The sequence below is a fragment of the Corvus moneduloides genome, chromosome 1, assembly GCF_009650955.1.
Source record: "Corvus moneduloides isolate bCorMon1 chromosome 1, bCorMon1.pri, whole genome shotgun sequence".
Lineage (NCBI taxonomy): Eukaryota > Metazoa > Chordata > Aves > Passeriformes > Corvidae > Corvus > Corvus moneduloides.
The window spans coordinates 45,032,149-45,053,145 of NC_045476.1; positions in this window are offsets into that span (position 1 = coordinate 45,032,149).

Here is a 20,997-nt window from a genome sequence, read left to right on the forward strand (position 1 = left end):
AAAATTTGAAAGATAGAACATCAATATCAGTACAGTAAGAACCTCGTTTGAGCTCAGATGAAATCTGGACAGTGATTTCTAGATATAAAGTTGAATGGCAGACATGGCAGAAAATGCCTGAAGTGACTAGTCAGAGATGTTAGGGACAGTGCATTCTGAAACCTTAATATCACTGCAAGGGGTCTTTGTAACCCCTTGATCTTTGTGTAGAAAAACAGGTTTTAATGGCAAATAGTGGGAAAGAGCTCATGAAACTTAGGTGGAGGTAAAAGAAATGTAAGAGAAGGTCCAGAGATATTTTAGAGCGTCCTCAGAGGAACATTAGGAAAACTTTTATTTAATATGAAAAACTGTAGGCCAAGTTGAGAGAAAAAGCACATTTAGGGAATGAATTTGGAATAGATTAATTTATTTTGCCTATGACAATTTTTTTCTGCACAATGATTCTAGTTTTTTACATGATGTTACTTAAAAAACCCCAAAAACCTAATGTATGCTTATGTACAGTGTATTAACTTTTCCCAGAGTGACAGTCTTACATAATAGTGAAAATTTTCCAGTGGATTCAAGCAGTTTGCAATGAAGTACAGACTTTTAATATTGCACTTCAGAAAATGGCAACGGATAAAGGTTTTTGAATCAGATTCTAATAAAATATTCAGTTAAAATACATGTCCAGATGGCACATACCCCTGGTACTTAGCTTCAGTCAAAAGAAGTGCAACACTGCTGGACACTGATATCAGAATCATCAGGAGCTCCTGGCAGAAAAATAAAAGCAAAATAAAAAGAAAGTCAATGCAATTTGATGTCTCAAGTGCTTCTCAGCTCCAGAAAAAGATGAATGCCTATCAAGGATAGCAAATACAGCTTACAAACAACAGAGATGTTTCAAGATGTGACTCACATGCATTTGAGGTTGGCTCTTCTGGCAGAAACAGGTTATGGACCCACTTGCAAATCTCAGACAGTAGGAATATAAATGTCATTATGGGTATCATTTGCCCAGGAGTGTCTGAGATGGCAAAAGCTTCAGTGGGCAGAGAGAGATGGTCACCCATCCCAACTAGGATAACACATTCACTGTTTTCTGGTGGCAGAGGTACCTGTATTCCAGGGTAGATGTACCTGACATCACTTTCCTCAGAGTCTAACCAAACATCTTTAGGCAATGTTATCATATTAATCACAAATATTCGCAATGCTGTGTGGGACTAGCAGTATTAATCCTTAAAAGTGGGCCATCTCACAGAATGAGATGCAGTAAAGAAAAAGACTTTCCATAAAAAATTTCTACTAGCAGCTTCTGCTAATAGAGGTACATTGTTGGTCCTTGCTTCAGCCATTTGAATTTCACTCTTTCTGACTTTTAATTTAAATAAACCCAGTCATCTGCTGCCCTTCGTTTACAGCAAGACCTTGTTAAGCATCTAGATAACAGCTCAGTAATAGATCCTTCTGTTAAATGTACTTTATATACACACGGGTAGGTCTCCTTCAAGTTTCCCAATTTAATTTACTCCACACTACAGTGATTCAATCTGATCCCCATTTAGTTACAGTGCTTGTCAGTGTACCATTGACAGTATTTCCATGTTTGTCAGAATTCTTGCTAATCTACTCACATGATGACTCACACATTTACTGAGGCTGCCTTTTCAATATGACTTGGTTGACACTACATTTGGTAATGCTTGAAAAAATTATAAGCTCTGCCCATTTTTCTGTAATTCAGACTGGATTTGTGGAGTGTTGTTCTTCTTTGCTTGTTCATCTTAATTCCTGAGGTATTTGGAAATTTTAGGATCATACATCTTTGTTATGGTGAAGTTGTTATTCTTACTATACAAAAGCTGTGAAGAATCATTTGCACAACAGCTAGAATTGCTCATGTGTTTACCTTGGATCTATTACTTTTTGGTAAAAAATGAGTTGTTTACTAGAACTCATAAGTCATCATTTCTGATAAAAAAAATAGGATGGGTCCTGGTGAAACCATTAATTTAACCTTCACATTTAGTTTTTTCAAAGATTTGATATGTCTCAGCCTGTCACTAAAGCAGCACATGTGGATCTTGGAAGTGGCTTTGCTTCACCTGTCTTGTAATCTTCATTTGTCCTACAGCATATCCAGTCCACAAAAAACTGCTGCAATATTTATACAGCTCTCCAAATTCATGCAATCTATTTTCTGCAACCGTGCATGCAATTATGAAGTTCAAAGAGAGCACTAGTCTCACTAAAGAAATTTATTATTTTAAGAGGTGACAGTGATGTCCTCTTGGTAATTTTTTGCTGTCAGTAGATTACATGTAACACAGGAAATACATGGCTAAACTCTGATTCCTCCTGGGGTGTATGATCACAGAGACAAATCAAAAACCTCACTGTTAAGCAACATGTTTTGTTTGAATCCAGGATATGATGTATTGGTGTGAGTGGGAGGGGAGCAAAATCAAGGTAAAACTCAACAGCTGCGCCTCTGTCAACTCAGAACAACTGAATCAGGAAAAATGGAAATACTATGATCTGGGAAAGATGGCACATATGGTAAACACATGGTTAAAGACCATGAGGTAACGTTTTATCAGAGTTTCCTAAGCAGTTTTCAGAAAAAAATTTTCTCCTTTTGAATACCTTATTGTTCTTTCACCCTCATTGGGGTTGAGAAGGACAATTCAGAGACTGAATGGAGACATTGTGAGTCAAATTAGTAGCTGGCCATTCAGTAAGAATTTCCAAGATCTAAAAATATTTCAGGAAGTCAAAACCTGAAATTTCAAGCTGGGGCAATTTAAATATTTTGTTACGAAGAAGCATTACAAAATGTTGGAGGTTTTTTGTTTTGGTTTGGGGTTTTTTTTTGTATTTTAAAAGAATCTATACTGTGGAACAGCTACCCAAATTACTTATATCAAACTTTAAGACTTTTAAAATCTATAAGTATCAAAACTGGAGTGAATTTAGCAATTTTTGGCTTAATTTTTTTAAACTGTGTTTGGCTTTATGTATCTTCTAAGCACACTCTCAGATGATAAACAGAAAACTATGAATAAATAAATCATAAAGAAATAGGTCATCCAAAGCATTGCAAAATTAACATAACCCCCTACCTTGAACAAATTAGCAAAGCAATTGAAATCCTGAAGAATCCTCAGGCTCCTGGATCCAGTAGACACATTTAATTTTGCATAGATTAATCATATTTAAATATGGAGTTAATTACACAAATTCTTTAGCGACATATGGAAAGCTGAGTGGTAATTATAGTGCATTACTATCTACATCAGTAAAGGCAACCATTCAGATTTGGCAGCTACCTCTCACATCAGCATGCGTGGAGTCTGGCAGCCTGAGCAAACACAAAATCTCACCATTGGCTGCACAACTCCATCAGCTGTAAACTATGTAAGTGTTGTGTGATCTGAGGCACAATTAAAGTACAGCTGATGGCCTATTTGTACTTAGCAGCTGCAGGGCAAACAGCCCTGGATTCCTAATACTGTCCTCAGTACATGGGGGAAACCCTTAAATGATGTCAGAAGAACTGGTGTCTGGCTATTTTCACCTAATCTGTAATTCCAATCCAGTCCCTAATCTAAATCAATCATAAATGACATTCATTCAAGTGACCTAACACAGAACTCTGTGGTGTAGAATCAGTCAACATGGAACTGTTGGAGCAATTCCAGAGGAGGGCCACAAAGTTGATAAGAGTACTGAAGAACCTCCCTTACAAAGACAGGCTGAGAAAGGTGGGGCTGTTTGTCCTGGAGAAGGTTTAGTGGACACCTCACAGCAACTTTCCAGCACCTGCAGGAGGCCTACCAGGAAGCTGGAGAGGGACTCTTCCTCAGAAACTGTAGTGATAGGACAAGGAGTAATGGGTAAAAATTGAAAGAGGACAAATTTAGGCTGGATATTAGGAAAAATTCTTTACTGTAAGGGTGGTGAGGCACTGGGACAGGCTGCCCAGGGAGGCTGTGGATGCCCCAACCCTGGTGGTGTTCAAAGCCAGGTTGGATGGGCCTTTGAGCAACCTGGTCTAGTGGGAGGTGTCCTTGCCCTTGGCTGGAGGCTGTTGGGACTAGATGGTCTTTAAGGTCCCTCCCAACACTTAACATTCTATGATTCTATAAATATAGTTGTTGGGGGATAGAGTGATATCTACCTAACTTGCTCTAGACATCAGTTAACAATATGATGAATAATCTTCCAGCTTCACTGACTATGTTTACTAAGCAAAATGTTACTACTAAAGGGACATAAAATGTGCTTTTACAATGTGTATCTTTGGTCATCGTACACATATTTTTCTGTGCTTTTCCTGTTACCTGTGATATGAAAAAGAGTTGTGTGACAGTTTAACAGCTACTCCCAGTTAATGGGATCCCAACATGAGATCTCAGTTCTGGTACACAGATACACTTGTAGCTATCAGGAAAACTGATGAACTTAGCAGTTGCAACAGAAAACCGTTAGGTATGATCTGCTATGTGCCGAGGAATACTTTTAAAAGATCATACAAGGGGAAACATGCCATTGACTAAGGCAGGGAGTTTGGGGAACAGAGACACAAAACCATGATGACAGAAGAGCAAATCAAAGCTGCATACACTAAACTGCAGGAGGAATCAAGAAGTAAATTTGGCAGCATACTAATGCAAGCTATCAACTCATTTTGTCTACTGACAGTAAACTTTTGAAAGATGCCTATTCATCCAGTAGCTGACAGATGGCATTAACAGAGCTTGCACTTCTTTTGGATTTAGAAGCAAATCAGAATTCAACTTCAGACTGGATTAAACACTTTTAAAACATCTTGCTGTTGAAGCACATACAATACATTTGCTATCAATAATATATATATATATATCCCAGAAAAGTTGCACCTGTAGTTTTTTGTATTTCCTATTGCATACTAGATGATAACATAACTTCGAGATTACAGTTATTCAGGAAAACTCACTGTAGCAACACCATGGTGTCACAGTCATACACCTAGAGCACCAAAATGCCAGTCATTGCTGCATGATCCACTAAGTAACAGAACACAGAATTAAAGGGAACATATGAAGACCTCTGCTTTAGAATATAAGCCTTAAAAAAGGTAATATAAAATGGGAATCAGTACCGGGGAAATGACAGCAGGTAGACCCCACAAGCACAGATAAGACAAACTCGAAGTAGCTGATATTGAAAATCCAAATGAAGGAAGAGTAGTGAAACTTGTTTTTCAGCTGGTAAGGAGCTCAAAGGAAACCAATCCCAGTAGCTTTTTTATGTTTTTGCTGTGTTTGCATGCTAGCTCAACAGAAGGTTAAGGGACTGATACAGTACAAACAGGAGTGAGTACAGATTAATCACTGTTAGGACAACACAAGGTGAAGAGCTTCAGTGATTGTATGTCAGGTTACAGACAAAATGACTATTATCTTGTAAAGGATTTTTTAACTTTTCCCAACTCACCCCTTTAGTGCATAGCCCATGTCACTCTATGCCCTTCTCTGAAAGCTTCGGGATCACCAGTGAAATTCCCACTGCAGGCTGCATAAAGCCATGTGTGTCCTTAACTGCATTTAGGTTGTCAGTCCAAATAAATTACCTAACAAAACATGTTAGATGTTGTAACAAATTCTGACCTGTTTCAATGACCTTATGTAAGATTTTCTGTTGTGTGTGTCATACAACCTTTGATGTCTGCATGTTTTGTCATCAGTACAAAATCACAAAAAAAATATATCAGTAGGTTTACAAAGTTTTTATTGGGATGGACTGCACAAAGCATGAGCAGTCCCTTTCAAGAGAAAATAAGTAGGGAAAATATTACAAATGGGAAAAGTTTTCATCAACTTCAGAGGTCCCAGTGTCCTCTGATTACATATGTAGCTGATGAAGAAGAGACTCTTTTTTATTAATTGGCTATTTTTAGTCATATATTAAAGTCAGAGTTGCCCCACTGCCGCTAATTGCAACACATAACATAAATGGCAAGTTTGGGTTTCAATAAAGCCTATTTTTCCAGGGAGGGGGTACATATTTGAAAAATTTCTGACTTACTCTGTTTTGCTTTTGGATTCACAGCCTATATTGCTTGTTCTATAAGGAATATATTTTTCTATATGTGGACATTCCATGTTACAGATGGTTATTAATAACAAATCACTAATCCCTGGAGTTCAAGAAATATTTCAACCCAGCACATCCACTTTGCCCTTCAAAAACCACATTTTCTCTCAATAATAAACATCAAAATAACAGCATAATTGAATGAAATGCAAAGGAATTATTTATGTAATGGAGACATCTTGTTCTCATAAATTATTGAATAAGAAATAGCTGACAATCTGTTGAATTTTCCTAGGGCTGTGCTGAATTTCTCTTTATCAACTTGATTTATGATTTATGAAAGCAGAAACATCAGGGTAAAAATGATAAAAGAAGGTGGGTTGCATACTAATAAAGTAACTTCAGTGAAACCAATATTTAAAAGTTATAAATTAGGTCAAACTATTCTCAGTTTTGTTGTTGACATTCTTTATTTTCAGTGCTTCAGACATAAAATTGTAGGTATTTTTTTCTCCAAATTGGTACTAAAAAAACCCCAACCTCCCAAAAAGGAGAACTGCTAAAATTAAGCCTTTTTCTTTACTTTTTTGATGGTTCAAGATGCCAAAGGGTTAGGCTTGTCTCCTGCAAAGTTTTCCCTTTCACTTCTATTTCTCCTCAATTCCATCCACAGAAATGCTGTCTGTAAATTATCACAGCAGTACTTTTGAGGCCCAAACAATGACCTGATAAAAAGTTCCAGCCTAAGCAAAACCAAATGCTGCCTTCAGAATACATGAACATTGGGACATCAGCATTTGGAACTGCTCAAAAAAAATGTAAACCACTACAGTATTAGAAGAGTAGTGAGACCTTTATAATATGATATATTTAATACTTGTAAACCCTCTTGGACTTTGTTTTTCAGAACACTGTATTTCACTGCATATTTTACCAATAACCTTCCATGTGCTTGCTTTTCTGGCTTGGGAGGAAGGTCCCTGCACTAATGCACAACATAAAATATTTTTTTTCAAGAATTCATACCAGAGTAATCCACAATCTTCATGATTTAAGAGCAAGTTCCAAAGAAATAAACAAAATCTCTCAGTTTTAGAGGAAACTTCAAATTTTCTGAGTAGAACTTTGTGACCTCAGGCCAGCTAACATCTGCTGGCAAAAGTAAGTTGGAGGTGAGTGATACTGACTGGTCTTTTCAACAGTTATTTGTTATTGCTGGACATCTATCTGCTACTCTGTGTTTCTATATATTACTGTAAGAGGAAATGTATTTTTTTTAAAGAGAAGTAATATACAAGGGTGAATGCCATGTGTGCTTTGAGGGTTGCAGAGGTGAGAAAACAAGCGAATAAGTGGCTCATCCTATTGTTCCCCTTACAGTGGGAGCTGGGTGGCAATATTTTGGCTTAAGCTTTGTTAGAGTGGACACAGCCCCAGCAAAGTGATGGGGGACTGGAGGGAGCAAAGGCTGATGAAAATGATGGATTCCCCAGGATCTTTTATTTGAGAAAATCCCTGTGATTAATAACAAAAGCTCACAGCCTTGCTTCAGCTATGAACAATCACTTGCTATTAGATGATAGTAGAAAAGCAGGATATTTTTCTCCCATCCAGGCATTTTCAAGAGGTAGCATTTGTTTTTTACAGCTCTGAACTTTGCTACTCGCTGTGATACACTCTATCAGCAGATTTCAAAAACCACATGGTGCCCAAAGAAGATGTAGGGGCTCAGGAGGATGCAACTTATTGTCTTGTACCTCTCAAACGGCACCTGGGAGAACAAAAAAGTATTGATGCAGAATGGCACCAGAGAACTCATTTTTGCCTATCAAGAAAGGCAATAATCCCTTGGACATGAACCTGTATAAAAGGGGGCTTTTATTACTGGTACTTTAGCATTTCATAGAGGTGTTTGATCTGGACTCCTGTCACACACAAAACCAAAGTTCTGTGAGCAAGTTACTCTCAGTAGAAGTGTTTTGACTCTTCAGGTTTCTCTCTCTAAAGACCTGATGACCTTTTAATAGCCATAAATGATCTGAGGCGCCTTAAAGGGAAAACCAGAAGATACGTTTCCAGTTGTTGGTAAAATGCCCTCCTTTGAACCTTTTTTTGCTCTATGGAGTATCTTGCTGAGCTTTTAATGCTTCTGGATTGTCTGTTCTGCAAGAAATAAAATGAATGGCCAAGGCATGATTCACTACAATTTTTCTGAACAAACTTTTGTGGTAACATTTTTGTGTAGAGAAATACAAATTAATAAAATAATTGCATGTGCTACTTACAACCTTACATTCCATTTACCACTGAATAATTTTGCAAAGGGGTGACAAACACTGGGGCACTTCGAAATTGCCCATGTTGTACAAGTTTGCCTGTACTGTGTGTAAAAATATATAACTTGGATTAAAGGACTCAAAGACACTCAGGCTTTACTTTATGACTGGATTACTACATTATAACTGTGTTACTTTCTAATCAACAAATGAAAAAAGTAAATATTTAATGCTTTGAATATAGATTCTTTTTTTAGCAAGATAAACAATTAACTGAATGAATCAAAGTCCTGCACGCAATGCAGCAGCAGTGGGGTAAAGAGAAATAAGATTCTTTTGTATCAGCGGAGGGGAACTCTCACTTTCCTGTGCCCGGGGTCTTCCCTGCATTGCTGTCTGCATAACAGCCTGTAATGCTGACAGGTACCTAGAATATCTAATGAACTTTAGAGATGTGTGGAACTTGATACTGACCTCTTTATTGAGTGATAAGGACAACATTGCTGAGGAAATAGCTTCATTTAATGATAACTTTTCATCTGGAGCAAAGAGAACAAAGGGAGGGACTGAAAAGCCTGATAGATAACAAGTACAGAAACCATGAAAAAATTACACGTATGAGAAATTTGTCAAGAAAGGACGATGTCAGTAGCTGCCTTTGGTTCTTAACGAAAACCCCACTGATGTGCAAGCTAAAAGAAAGGAAAAAGAAAACACGAAAACAAAGAAAGGAAGAGAACTTGATGGCTATTGTTGATTTTGATTTAGCAGTCCATTCATCTGGAAGAGTCGGAAGGGGAATGTTTTAAGATTTATAAAGTGCTCTGAGCTCCTCAGCTGTGCTGGGATGGTGAGGTTGGTGTATTTTGGTTTTGTCCTTCTGCCTCTTCGTAGAAACGAAACTAAGGAGAGGCATGAGATAATAGAAACTTCTCCTAGTGCTAAACTGAGCAAAATCTGGGCCGATCTCAAACAAAAAATGAAACAAATTATTTTCTGTGCCTCAGACTGATTGCTGAACAGGTGCAAAATGGGACCCTGAAGGGAAAAATAGAGCAGTTCAATAAGTTACTGTTTCAGTCTGAAGCTTATAGAAGGTGAATAGCATCCTGACATTGAGGTCATAGCAGGGGACAAAAATCCTACAAGGAATCAAGCAAGGCATGCTAAATCAGAGTTCACAATCAGCAAGGAGCTATGTGGACTGGGGTTTGCAAGACAAGTCGAAGCAATGTCAATATTTGAAAAACAGGCTGCACTATCTCACCTTGGAATTTGCAGAAAGTCTTGTCAAGAAGGAAACTCTGTTGTGGAAGACTGAGGTAAAAACAATTGTAAAAGGTTTTGGCACCTTCTAAGGAAGTGGGATGGTCCTGACAGAACCCAGGAGAACAAGAGAAGCACTGGTCTCTTCGATTTACACACCTTGAATGCTGACCTAGAAAATAAATGAGCACCTGTGTAGGCCAGGTTCTTTGGAATTCAGAGTAATAAGCAGAATTACTTGGAGCCTTTGATCATTTTGATAAAGAAGACACTCAGCCCTACACTTTTCTCCAGGTTCATGCTGTTCTCCAGAACGACGATCCTCCTTGACTTAGATCAAAGGATTTTTAGTTTCATGGAGCAAAATGGACATCTTGAAGGATGTAGCTGAGCTACTTTAGTTTTCCTAAAGAAAATTTATGCTCTTTATTTTAGGAATGAATTCCTTACTTTCTTGAATCTTTACCACCTAAGAATGTGATAAAATAATAGTAAGTATAGCATCTAGCTACAAACAAGGCTTTTCTGTGCTACAGTGATGTGATGAATGGAAATACCTGCACAACATTTACTGCTACTGAGCTAAGCCCAGCATCAGAACTGATTTAGTCATTGATTAAAAAGATAGATTAATTGACAGATTAAAAGAATTATTTATTTGGTGTCTTGTGCCATGGACATAATGGAAAAATACCCATCAGTTCATTATTTCATGATTTTCTATAGCTCTTGCCTTTGGTAATTTAATTCTCTCCTGTGAATGAAAAGAGAACAATAAGAGTGCCCTAATATATATATTTGCATTGTCAACCCCATATTTAAGCTTGCATAGAAAATTTGTATGTTACACTGACTCCTAAAGAGAGATCTTCATGAAATGTAGTAAGTATATAAAAGATAAACCATTTGCAGAATAATTTTTACTATATTATTAAGAAACAGTTACTGGCAGTTTTCTGGTCCTTTATAGTTGCTTTGTTTAGTTGTAAGTCAGAGCTGGTATAAAATATGGCAAGATAGTGCAGTGAAGATATAGCATGTTGGTTTTTAATTAATATTCTTATAAAATATGGATTAGCATGGTTAGAAACTTACTTGAAATCTAATTAACTGGCCATAGCTATCTTGTTAGGTGCCTGCAATACTAAAATATGTTTACAAGGTTAACATATTAATAATATTGTGATTATGCATTTTTGCTCATTTAATTATATTGCAAAATTTATTTTGTCCTTAGATGAGCATTAAGCATCAATTCAAAGAGCTGTCCTTTAGCAAATCTTTTGATTGCTGACATACAAACTCTAATTTAATTACAAATTCATTATTAAATACATTTATACTTAATGTTAGTTTCATATTTCACTGTCACGGTACATAGAGACACTTAAATACCTTTTAGATGTTCTTAAAGAAGGAGGCAAATGGTTGGTTGAGGGAGAAAGGCGTTTAGCTAGCTTTCTTGTCTTGAAGGGAAAACTAAGAAGTTTGCTGTTCTAGTTCCACATTTGATGACAATCAGGTCTGCAGCTACAGGTGGGGTGAATCTCTCATTATTAAAGGGAGGCTCATACTCGAATAAAGCACATGCAGTAATAGCATGTCTTGTTCCTGGAAATCTTTTCCCGTAGACTTTGTAGAAATCAATGAGCATAATTGTACTGTACTTGCCAGACAGCTGAAATGGGGTTTTTTTAAGACATGAAACATGTTCTTATGTGAACATCTGGGGCCTTCATATGAGATATGTGACTCTGAAATAGTAGAGTATCGTATGTATGACCTTATCTTAAGGAGTTAAGTCAAATGAGCAAGAGTTGTGTAATAAGGTGATTGTTACTTCCTCCTCCTCCCGCTGTGAGACTGATTACAAAGAGTACTTTGCCGTCTTGCTGAAATTTAACAGGGTTTGTGTGGCTCCAAGTTTAGAAATGGTAGACCTCATAAACCAAAATTTGACCTTTTCTTGGAATTCCAGTGGTAGAACTATTCTTATATTAGAAGAGGTACCTCACAGTAGAGGCGATCCTCTTATTTTTGTGATTAGTTGTTTCAGGGACATCCTGAATGTAACTGCAAATAAAAGTATGGTCTAGAACTCATATTCCATAGTCATTAACTGTATTCAATCTACAAGAAAAAAACTTGAAGAACTTATCTTTGTGTGTTAATGAAGCTGTGCTTGTTTTTCCTCAAGAGAGGATGCTCTATTATTTTGTAATATATGAACCTCTTTCTCTGACTTACATAGCTGCTTGGATTTCAATGCAGCTATCCCAATTTGTATTGTGGATCATTCATTACTAATTTTTCAGATCTCTATTTCCTATGATATTTTTGCCCCCAATCACACCTCCGAAATTTGCATTTCTAAGTGTATTCCCAGCAAGTGTTAGTTTATGACTGTGTATATAAACAAGAAATAAATGAATGAACAGGAATATTGTTCCATAGTTTTTTTTGTTGCATGTGTACTTTTAGGCTTTCAGTAAGAAAACGTGGTGAGATTTTTCTAGTTTAATGAAAGAGATTATTATGTAAATGGTCCCAAAGTAACTGTTAAATAAAAAATAATCATCTAAAGTTGAATGAATTTTCCATTAGAAAAGATATATTTTCTGAAATTCTCATGATGGTTATTTTCTTCTTTCAATAGAAATCTCAAGCATTTCTGTATCTTCCAGGAAAAACTTATAAACACATAAACAATAGCATTATACTCAAATTTTATTTTTAAGGGCCTGCAAAATTAAAGTGCACAGAAAATTGTTGCAGCTATGTGCTTTTATATAAGTAAATGTGAGTTGTGAGAAACAAGATAAAAGTAAGCTCATAAACTATAAATCTTCCGTATTACTGCATAGTAAAATTGCTATACATAATTCTTGTGCAGTTTATCCGGAAAACCTGATTAAGATATACTGCAAAATGAAACGGCTGATGCCTAAAAATTTATGGGGTTATATGAGGACACGTGACCTAAATTCCTCTGTAGCACTGATTTCCACTCAGAAATAAATGCGTGCTGGTAGACTCTGCCATAGTTCTGTGCAGACAAGAGAGAATGTTGCAGTTAATATTTGTGCTCACAGTCATGTGTGACATATGAGTACAGGTGCTAATTTCTCAAGGAGAAAGCCTTGACCTTTTGAAAAGAAGGTTTGGCCCTAAACCAACTAAATTTTAATGCAGGCAATGGATGAAGATCTGTACAACAGTGATGGCTGGATCCTCCCTGTCTTCCAAACACCATGGTTTGGCATTTCAATACAGTACTGACATGCTGATCATATTGATGACTCTGGGGATATTATTTTGGTAGAGACAGATGGATCTTTTCTCCTACACAAAGACTGTCAACTCTAAGGATTTCTCATTCTGCTTTTCAGAATGGGGGAACTGAAAAAAGACATCCCCCAGGAAGTAGAACACACTCATGAGTCATGCATAACCAGCATGAGAGTTCATGCTTTCCTTCCACAGTGGTAAGTGAAAGTCGTAAAGATGACTGAGTAAATGAAAAGGGGAGATAGAAGTAGCCCAAAATATAGAAAATCCTAGTCCAAGACAATCTTAATTCAGTCCCAAAAATGCAGTTTACTTCACATGATCGACTCTTATTTACTGAGATTTCTCTATTTTCACATGTTTTTCACCTGAAAAGGAAAGCACGGAGTGGATGTGGCTCAGAGTATGAGAAAACATATGGAGGCTGCAGTAGGGAATCAAGTCAGGATGTTTAAATTACCCTGTGTACTCAGTGAGCCAAAAGGCGGCTTAGATTTCTGTTCCGATCAGCAAAAGGCAATTTTCTCTGGCTTCATTTAATTTACCAATGTGTTGACAGCTGATCTTTGACTTTTGACCCCAGGTGAGCAGAACTAACTCAACATGTTGCAATCTTAGTGTGTGCTCTGAGCTGGATTTGTGCATTTCATTGCAATTCCTGTAAAATGTTAACAGTTAAATAAATAAGTCTCGTAGATGCACAGATATGTTCCAGGTCCATAAGTGAGTTGGATTCCATTAAGTATAAGCAGTCTGTAAAGATATTTTTCAAATGTGCTCATAACTGTTTCTATTTAGAACTAAACATGCTTCCAACAAAAGAATTTTAAAAATGCATTTAGTTTTTCTTGGGTAGGCCTGAGAAATTTGTCCCTCATTATATGCAAAGAATGAACATGTGTGTCCTAGAGAATAAATGGTGACTATACTCCCTATGAGCATAAATTTTCTAGTGATAATACTAAGGACATTTCATTGTCTCTTCTTTAATTAAGAGGAGCTAACATTCATAAGTGATATGAAATTTACTTTCCCACCTGTCTTTAGTCAGATTTATGTTTGACTCATAGTACATGTCATGTTTCTCATTCTTTCATTTCTTCTTCTTTTTTAAGTCCACAAACTAAAATAAACATCTTTATTCTATTATTTTTCTGGAGACTATCAGGTGATCAGAGAACTTCAGTCTCCAGCAAGTGCTTACATTTACAATAAACAGATTTTCAGCATTTTTTTTTTTTCAAAAGGGAAAGAAAGAAAATAATATGAAGATGTGACATCTTCAACAATCAAATGCCACTGGATTTAAGAAAGGAAAATGCGGTTGCTTTGTGACAAGTCTTCGTATGTTCCCCTTTTGATCCAAACTGGTTTTGTGCTGTTTTTGTAGTATGATCTTAAAATGAAATTTTAAATTTAAAAAAAAAAAAAAATAGAGAAGTTTCCATATCTCTGGTCCACTTAAGTCCAAAAATAAGAGAAGCAAATTATTTATTGTGAGTAAATTGTCCTCCACTTGTTCAAGAAAGTTATTCTTTAAAAGCATCCTAACCTAACAATAGAGGCACACATCCTGCTTGGTTGAAGTGAAAGTGTAAAATCCTCACCTCAAAGATGTTGTGGGCTCACATATATTTTCAGTGTAAGCTAGAATCTGTCCTTCTTCTGCTGATGGGGAAGCATTTGTATAAGAAACACAATTTCATTAAGGCTGAGGCTGAAAGTAACTGGTCACAGGCACATGACAGTGTGTATGATGATTCATAAGACAGCCTGCCTGTCTCTCTGAAACTTGTCTCCTACACTTAATTTTTGCACATTCTCAAAATATCTACCCTTAGTGATTATAACTGTCAAAATTAGTGAGTAAAAAATGCCATGAAAACTATGCCTAGGTATTGGTCCTTTTGGGTAAGCAATAATCTTTGTAATTATTTATTAAGTAATTTCTGTGCAGAGCTGTTGATCTGAAAAGCAATTCTAAAAGGAAAAAATTGTTAAGGAAGGCTGGTACTTAAAAAGGCATGCTAATCACATAAACACAGGTCACAGCATAGGAAGAGACTGAGAAACACAATAGGTGTTCATCTTGTTTCAGCTGCAAATTCTTCAGGGACCTCTGGACGAGGTGGAAGCAAACAGTAGAAATCAGATCACATTGTTGAGAGGATTGTAAAGGAATTGTACGAGCTGGTAGAGACAAAATCAAAAAGGCCAAATTCAGAAATAGAGGCATTTAGCAAGCCACACCAGGAATAACAAGGACTGCTTTAGAAGTGCATTAATAGTTTAAGGTAAGAAGTCTGAAGCAAGAGTTAGCCTACTTCCTCTGTGAAACAAGGAAGCTAATTGCAGGTGATACTGAAAAGAACAAAATGTCAGTCTTTTTTGAGACAATCTTCCCTAAAAAGGTCAGGTTATGACTAGGGAATTAGTGCAGCTGGTAGGAGAGGAAAATGAGCAAGATCTTCAATAAGAACAGGGAAGACGAATTTAGAGATTATTGGGATAGTTAGGGGTTTGTCAAATCTCTGAGTGCAACCCCTCCCCAGTGGGAAAAAGGACTTGGTGCTGCTCCTGGATGCCCTCCAGCCAGCCCTGTTCCCCATTGTAGAATCACTGGAATATGAAAACTGCTGGAGGAAGAATGAACTTCAAACAAAGAAACAAACCTAATCAAACAAACACAAAATCCAAATGCAGTTGCAAACAAAGGAAATATTTTCCTTTAGCATGGCAAGCAGAGTAGCGTGAGAATTTCAGATTAGTCACATTTCAATTCTTTTCCCAGCAAAAACCTGAAGCAGAGAGTGACTACCTGTAAACTTGGAAAATAACAAATAAATAAATAAGAAATAGGATGGATTTTTCATGAATAATTATATCAAATAATAGAATTCTCTTCTTCCTCAGATCTTGCTGATGGGAAACAAGTAGGAGATTTCCTGGGGCTTGTTGCCATCAGTAGAGCTTTGCTACCACCTTGACAAGCCAGGACAACAGCTTTAACAAAGCCTCTGAAATTTGTGCAACACAGGTTAGACAATCATATGCAAGAAGTAAGCCATCAATTCTCTATGAAAATAAAAGTGTTCAGATAGGGCTCTGCAGAATCAAACTGCATCCACTTCTATCCAATACTTTCACTAATGAAGCTCATGGTGTAACAGAAAATGGTCTTGTTAAATTTTTAAATTTCAAAACAACATCAGACCAGGACAACAAGCTTATTGGAGGACAAGATTAAAATGACAAAGTACAATTCTTGATATACTCCAGAAATAGTCTGAAAATCAGTCAGGAAGAGTGACATTAAAATCAGTTGCACAATAAAGGACATGAGAACAACCAGTTAGAGATCATTTCTGAAAATCACCTAGATTTAGAAGAGAGCACAAGCTGAATAAAAAAGGTATTGATCCTATAAAAAAGAAGTTTATCTACAAAAAAACCAGAATCTTAGGTTTTAATTTTGCTTTGGGAAGGCTTCAGTTAGAGGGGCATGCAATTTTGGGGAATTCATTCCCAAACAAGATGTTCACTGGTTAGGACAAGACCCCCAGAGACCAACAAGAATGCTCTGATATAAAAAAGATGATACCTAGAGAAAGTACTCCGTTAATTTTTCTGAAAGATGTCAAGAATGAAGAATGGTGATTTTCTTTTTAAGTGTATAAAGAGCTACTACAAAGGAGAAGGCAACATCTTTTTTCAACAACACTTGTGAACAGAACAAGAAATAATGGATTTAATGGACATAAAGCACAAAACCAGAGAGTAGAAAACATCATTGCAACAATGGTAGTGAGGAACTGGTATGGATCGATGGAGGACTTGAGGAGTTCCATTGCTGAAGTTCTTTTGAGAACTAGTTAGCCAGATACTGGCTGTCCTATCGGCAGATGAACTGGTGATTGCCTTGAGCTTGATTTGTATTTCTCTGTGATTTCACCACAATAACATTCCATATTTCACATTCACCTTTCCTAGTACAAGGTACGAGGAAAACTAAAGCTTCAAAAGCTTTTTGTCTGGACTCAAAGCAGTGCTAGATAGAAATCAAAGACTTATTCCTAGATATTCTCCTAAAAATGTCCCTAATTAAAGTTTGTCTCAGTAAGAACAACGAAATTACCTGGGACTTGCAACATCAGGTGACCAACTTATTTAATCTTCACGCTACATACAGGTAGGAGGTATCCAAGGCCATATGTGTGTATATGCATACATAACATATATATTGATACCTATATACTTATATGTGTGTTTATACACATCCTACATGTACAATAATATATTTTGTGTGTGTATAGTTGTATGATAAATGTATTGTATATATACCAAGGCAGACATTCATAAAAGTACAGTCAGGATTGTCCAAAATACAATTCAGGGCACTTAAATTGTCTTTGTCTCCAGTAACTATAAAGGATACATAAAGAGCATAGTTTTTAACTTAGCCAACTGTATTTTACCTGTAAAAATCCTGCTCTCCCCCCCCATTTAGCATTAAAATTATCTGCAAGCAGGGAAAAGATGAACAGTTTATAACCCAAACTGTCATTTGATCATTTTTTATTAATAGTAGAATAAACCTGTTCAGCATTCATTAATGGTTTTGAGACAGATGTGGTAGGTCCTTCCTTTATGATGAGCAAGTTTGATGGGAAATCACAGGTTCCTGTGCCACATCTGAATTAATCATACAACAATTCAAAGATAAATTCATTCTGATGCCTGCCAAAGTTGCTAATGACAGTAGTTCTGCTTCTTCAAAAGATGAATCCCACTTTCCCATTAAAATTATTTTTTATTACTTAGCACATATTTTAGTATATTCATTATATTCATTATTGTTATAAGAAGTATAAAGCCTCTCTTTTTTCATACTCATATTTAGTAAGACTAGTGCACTTGTCTTTGTAATCAATGTCTACATGTCTGTCAAGCTCAACTTTCCAGTGACAAAATATTCTGAGCTTCCTTTTCTGCTCATACACATTCATGATAGTTGGCTCACTGACCTACTTGTCACTGAAGAATTCAGGCCTAATGTGTACACAGAAAACTTAACTCATTTTTTTTTTGTTATACAACTGCATTGTCCAAAACATCATCACTTCTTGCAGCCAAATGTACTAGACAAGGACACTGATATGTTATTTAAGCATTTTAAACCAACAAGGAAATAATGGTTAGCATGGGAAACAAGGAGGAATGCACATTCCTTTTGTGTAGCTTAGGAGAATTCTCCATTGTTTCTGTGTGGTTTATGCAGAAATGCATCCAAAACCAAACCAAAAGTCTCAATTTATAATTTTTTCCAAAAGAAATAATGAGTGATAAAACATTGATTTTCCACATTATTGAATGTTTTCTCAGACACAAAGATCAGAAAGAGAAGTATTTGGAAAAAATGTTGGAAACTTTCATTTTAAATCAGCTAAAGATCATTCATGTCACTGTGTTTCCTATGTAGTTCAGTGTTACAGATTCAGCCATACCCTCTAACCACCATAAACAAACCCTTAAACCAGAAGCGAAACCACATTTTTGCATGGAAGATATAGTCAGGGAAAAGCTGACTGTAGAAGGGAAAGAGGGCTCAACGGAACACAAAAGGGAATGTTTATGTCTATAAACATTAAAATCAGACTAAATCAAAATTAAATTTAGTTTGTCAAATAAAAATTTAAAGTATTAAAATGTCATTGAAGCCTACATATTTTTAGAATATTTCCATACATAAATTTATTGGCAAGATTCCTGTGGAAAATTTTAATTTCATAGTAATTGAATTATATTTTGGAAAAAAAATATTCCAATCGATCATTCAATAATTTTGAAGGAAAAATAATGACAGCTGAATCTGTCTAAGTTTAACCTAAAATTGTCATAACAACAAAAATAAGATGATGAATGAAGTGAACTCTGAAATCCAAAGTCTGTGGTTAAAGATAATTAAAATTCAACCCTGAGAACTGGTCAAAGTGAAGGCTGCTTAAAATTGTCAGAGAACTGGATCCAAATTGGTCAATTTACCAACAATGGAAAATAGTAACCTGCTGTACTGAGCAGCAGGGTCACTGATTGCAACAGAATCACTCTGCTACAAATGAGAGGGAGAGAAAATGCTTCTTTCCAAACAAACCATGTTGCTGCAGAGGAATTGTGAAGAGAATTACTCCTGTATTTTTGCTAAATACGTCACTGAAGGATCTCCTGAGGTTTATTTGGAAAGAGCCCAGCTGTGCCAGCTACACCATAGTTGTTCATCTTCTTGGCAGTTATCAACATCTACCGGCCCAGATAAATGATCAGCAAAGAAATAAAGCTGACCCAGGAATTTTACAAATAAAAAGACAATCTGAGGTGTGCTGACATTCTTCATTTTCAGTGACTTGTGATGTGGTAAGAAAAGCAGTCACATCCCTCTGTAAACTAGGACACTGTTTTGAGTCAGCATTTTTGGGCAACTTTTATATCTGCTTCTAGATAGAAATCAAGTTTCAAATGACAATTGTACAAGTGAAGTTTTGCAAGTGAAGTGATAAGACCTACAGGTTTCAGTGAAATAATGAGAATAGTTAACATAAAAGTGAGACAGAAAATCTCCTCCTTTGAAGAAAATTGGTTGTGAGAGGAAAATGCATTAAAAATTATTAAATTTTGTTTATTAAAAGTAGAAGAGAACCCTGCTGCCTTCATTTTCATGTTCTGCTTTGAAATATGAGTAGGCTATCTTCACTGAACAAGTCATAAACCTACATCTTGACCATTTCTTAGAAAGTAAATTATTTCCCTCCACAAACTATGAAGGGGAAATAAAAGAGCTCATTTGTGTTTATTTTTCACAGTGAGCCATCAGACAAATTCAATTTTGAAAATATAAACTGTAAAAAAATCAGAAGGGAAAATACAGAGTGAGGTTTCAGTCAGCCTTGAAGGGCGAAACAGCATTTGTGTGTGTGTGTGTGTGTGTGCACTTGTCTGCATGTCTGTTCAAGTAAATGTAAAGGGGGAACTTTTAAAGTTTAAGGATAGACAAACTGTCTGAAAAGGCATGTCTGCCATTTGTGCATGGAGACCTGTGCAACTCCTTGTGGAAAACCAATTGAAACTCACAAGTGTGGAGTATGCTTTGGCCCCAGAGCAATTCTAAGCTGATGTATTTACTGCACAGAATGGCTATTAATTTCCACCCCTGAAGCTGAATCCTCCTGTGTTAAAACCAAACAACTGTGATAAGATTATGTAATAATGTTATTACATCATAATGAAGATTGGAAAGTGGAAAATAAATTTACCACTAGAACTGAGAGTGTTAGAGGAAGAAATTAATTATCTAAGATCGAATTTGACTAGGACACAAGGACCTAAATGGTATTAATTCATTAACTACACTAAACAGTTAAAATGCACTTCTCATTTAAAGGCTTCCCTTTCTAGAAAAGCCAAGGTTTCAAAAGATTAATAGAGAATTTATTTCTTATTTTACAGAGAGACAAGAGCCATATGCTGAATCAGCAAATTAATCTTGAAGGTAAATCCTGAAAGATAGTTGTGTCACCAGGCTGAACCTGCCTCAAAGCAGCTTGCCTTTTGAAACCAAGGGAAAGGTTTAATTCCACAGCAGGACTTATTCCTCTCTCTTATTTTATTTTTGGATCCTTTATTTTGACACTACATATGGGGTCATTCAGTTCCTCATATAAGCAAGGAAGATGTGGGCCAGAAGTTGGCATTCTTAACTTTTATAACAAAGCAAAATAGCTCCAGACTTCTGAAAATGGACCTTTCCAACTTTTGAAAACTTCAGGACAGTGTGGGATAAACAGAGAATATTAAATTGAACCTCTCTACTGCGAAATTCCTTTTTAAACAAGAGTTATGTTGTGCTGACCATATTACTCCCAATTTTTTTTAAGATCTAGTAATGCAAATGTCTTCACGTCTTGTGAGAAGTGTCAGGCAAGCTGAAAGAACTAGGCTTAAATGGTGTGAGACATGGAGAGAATGAGATCTAGCAAAATAAATCAATATATACTGACAAACTTTCAACAATTAGAGATTTTTAAGTTCAGTATTATTTTTATTT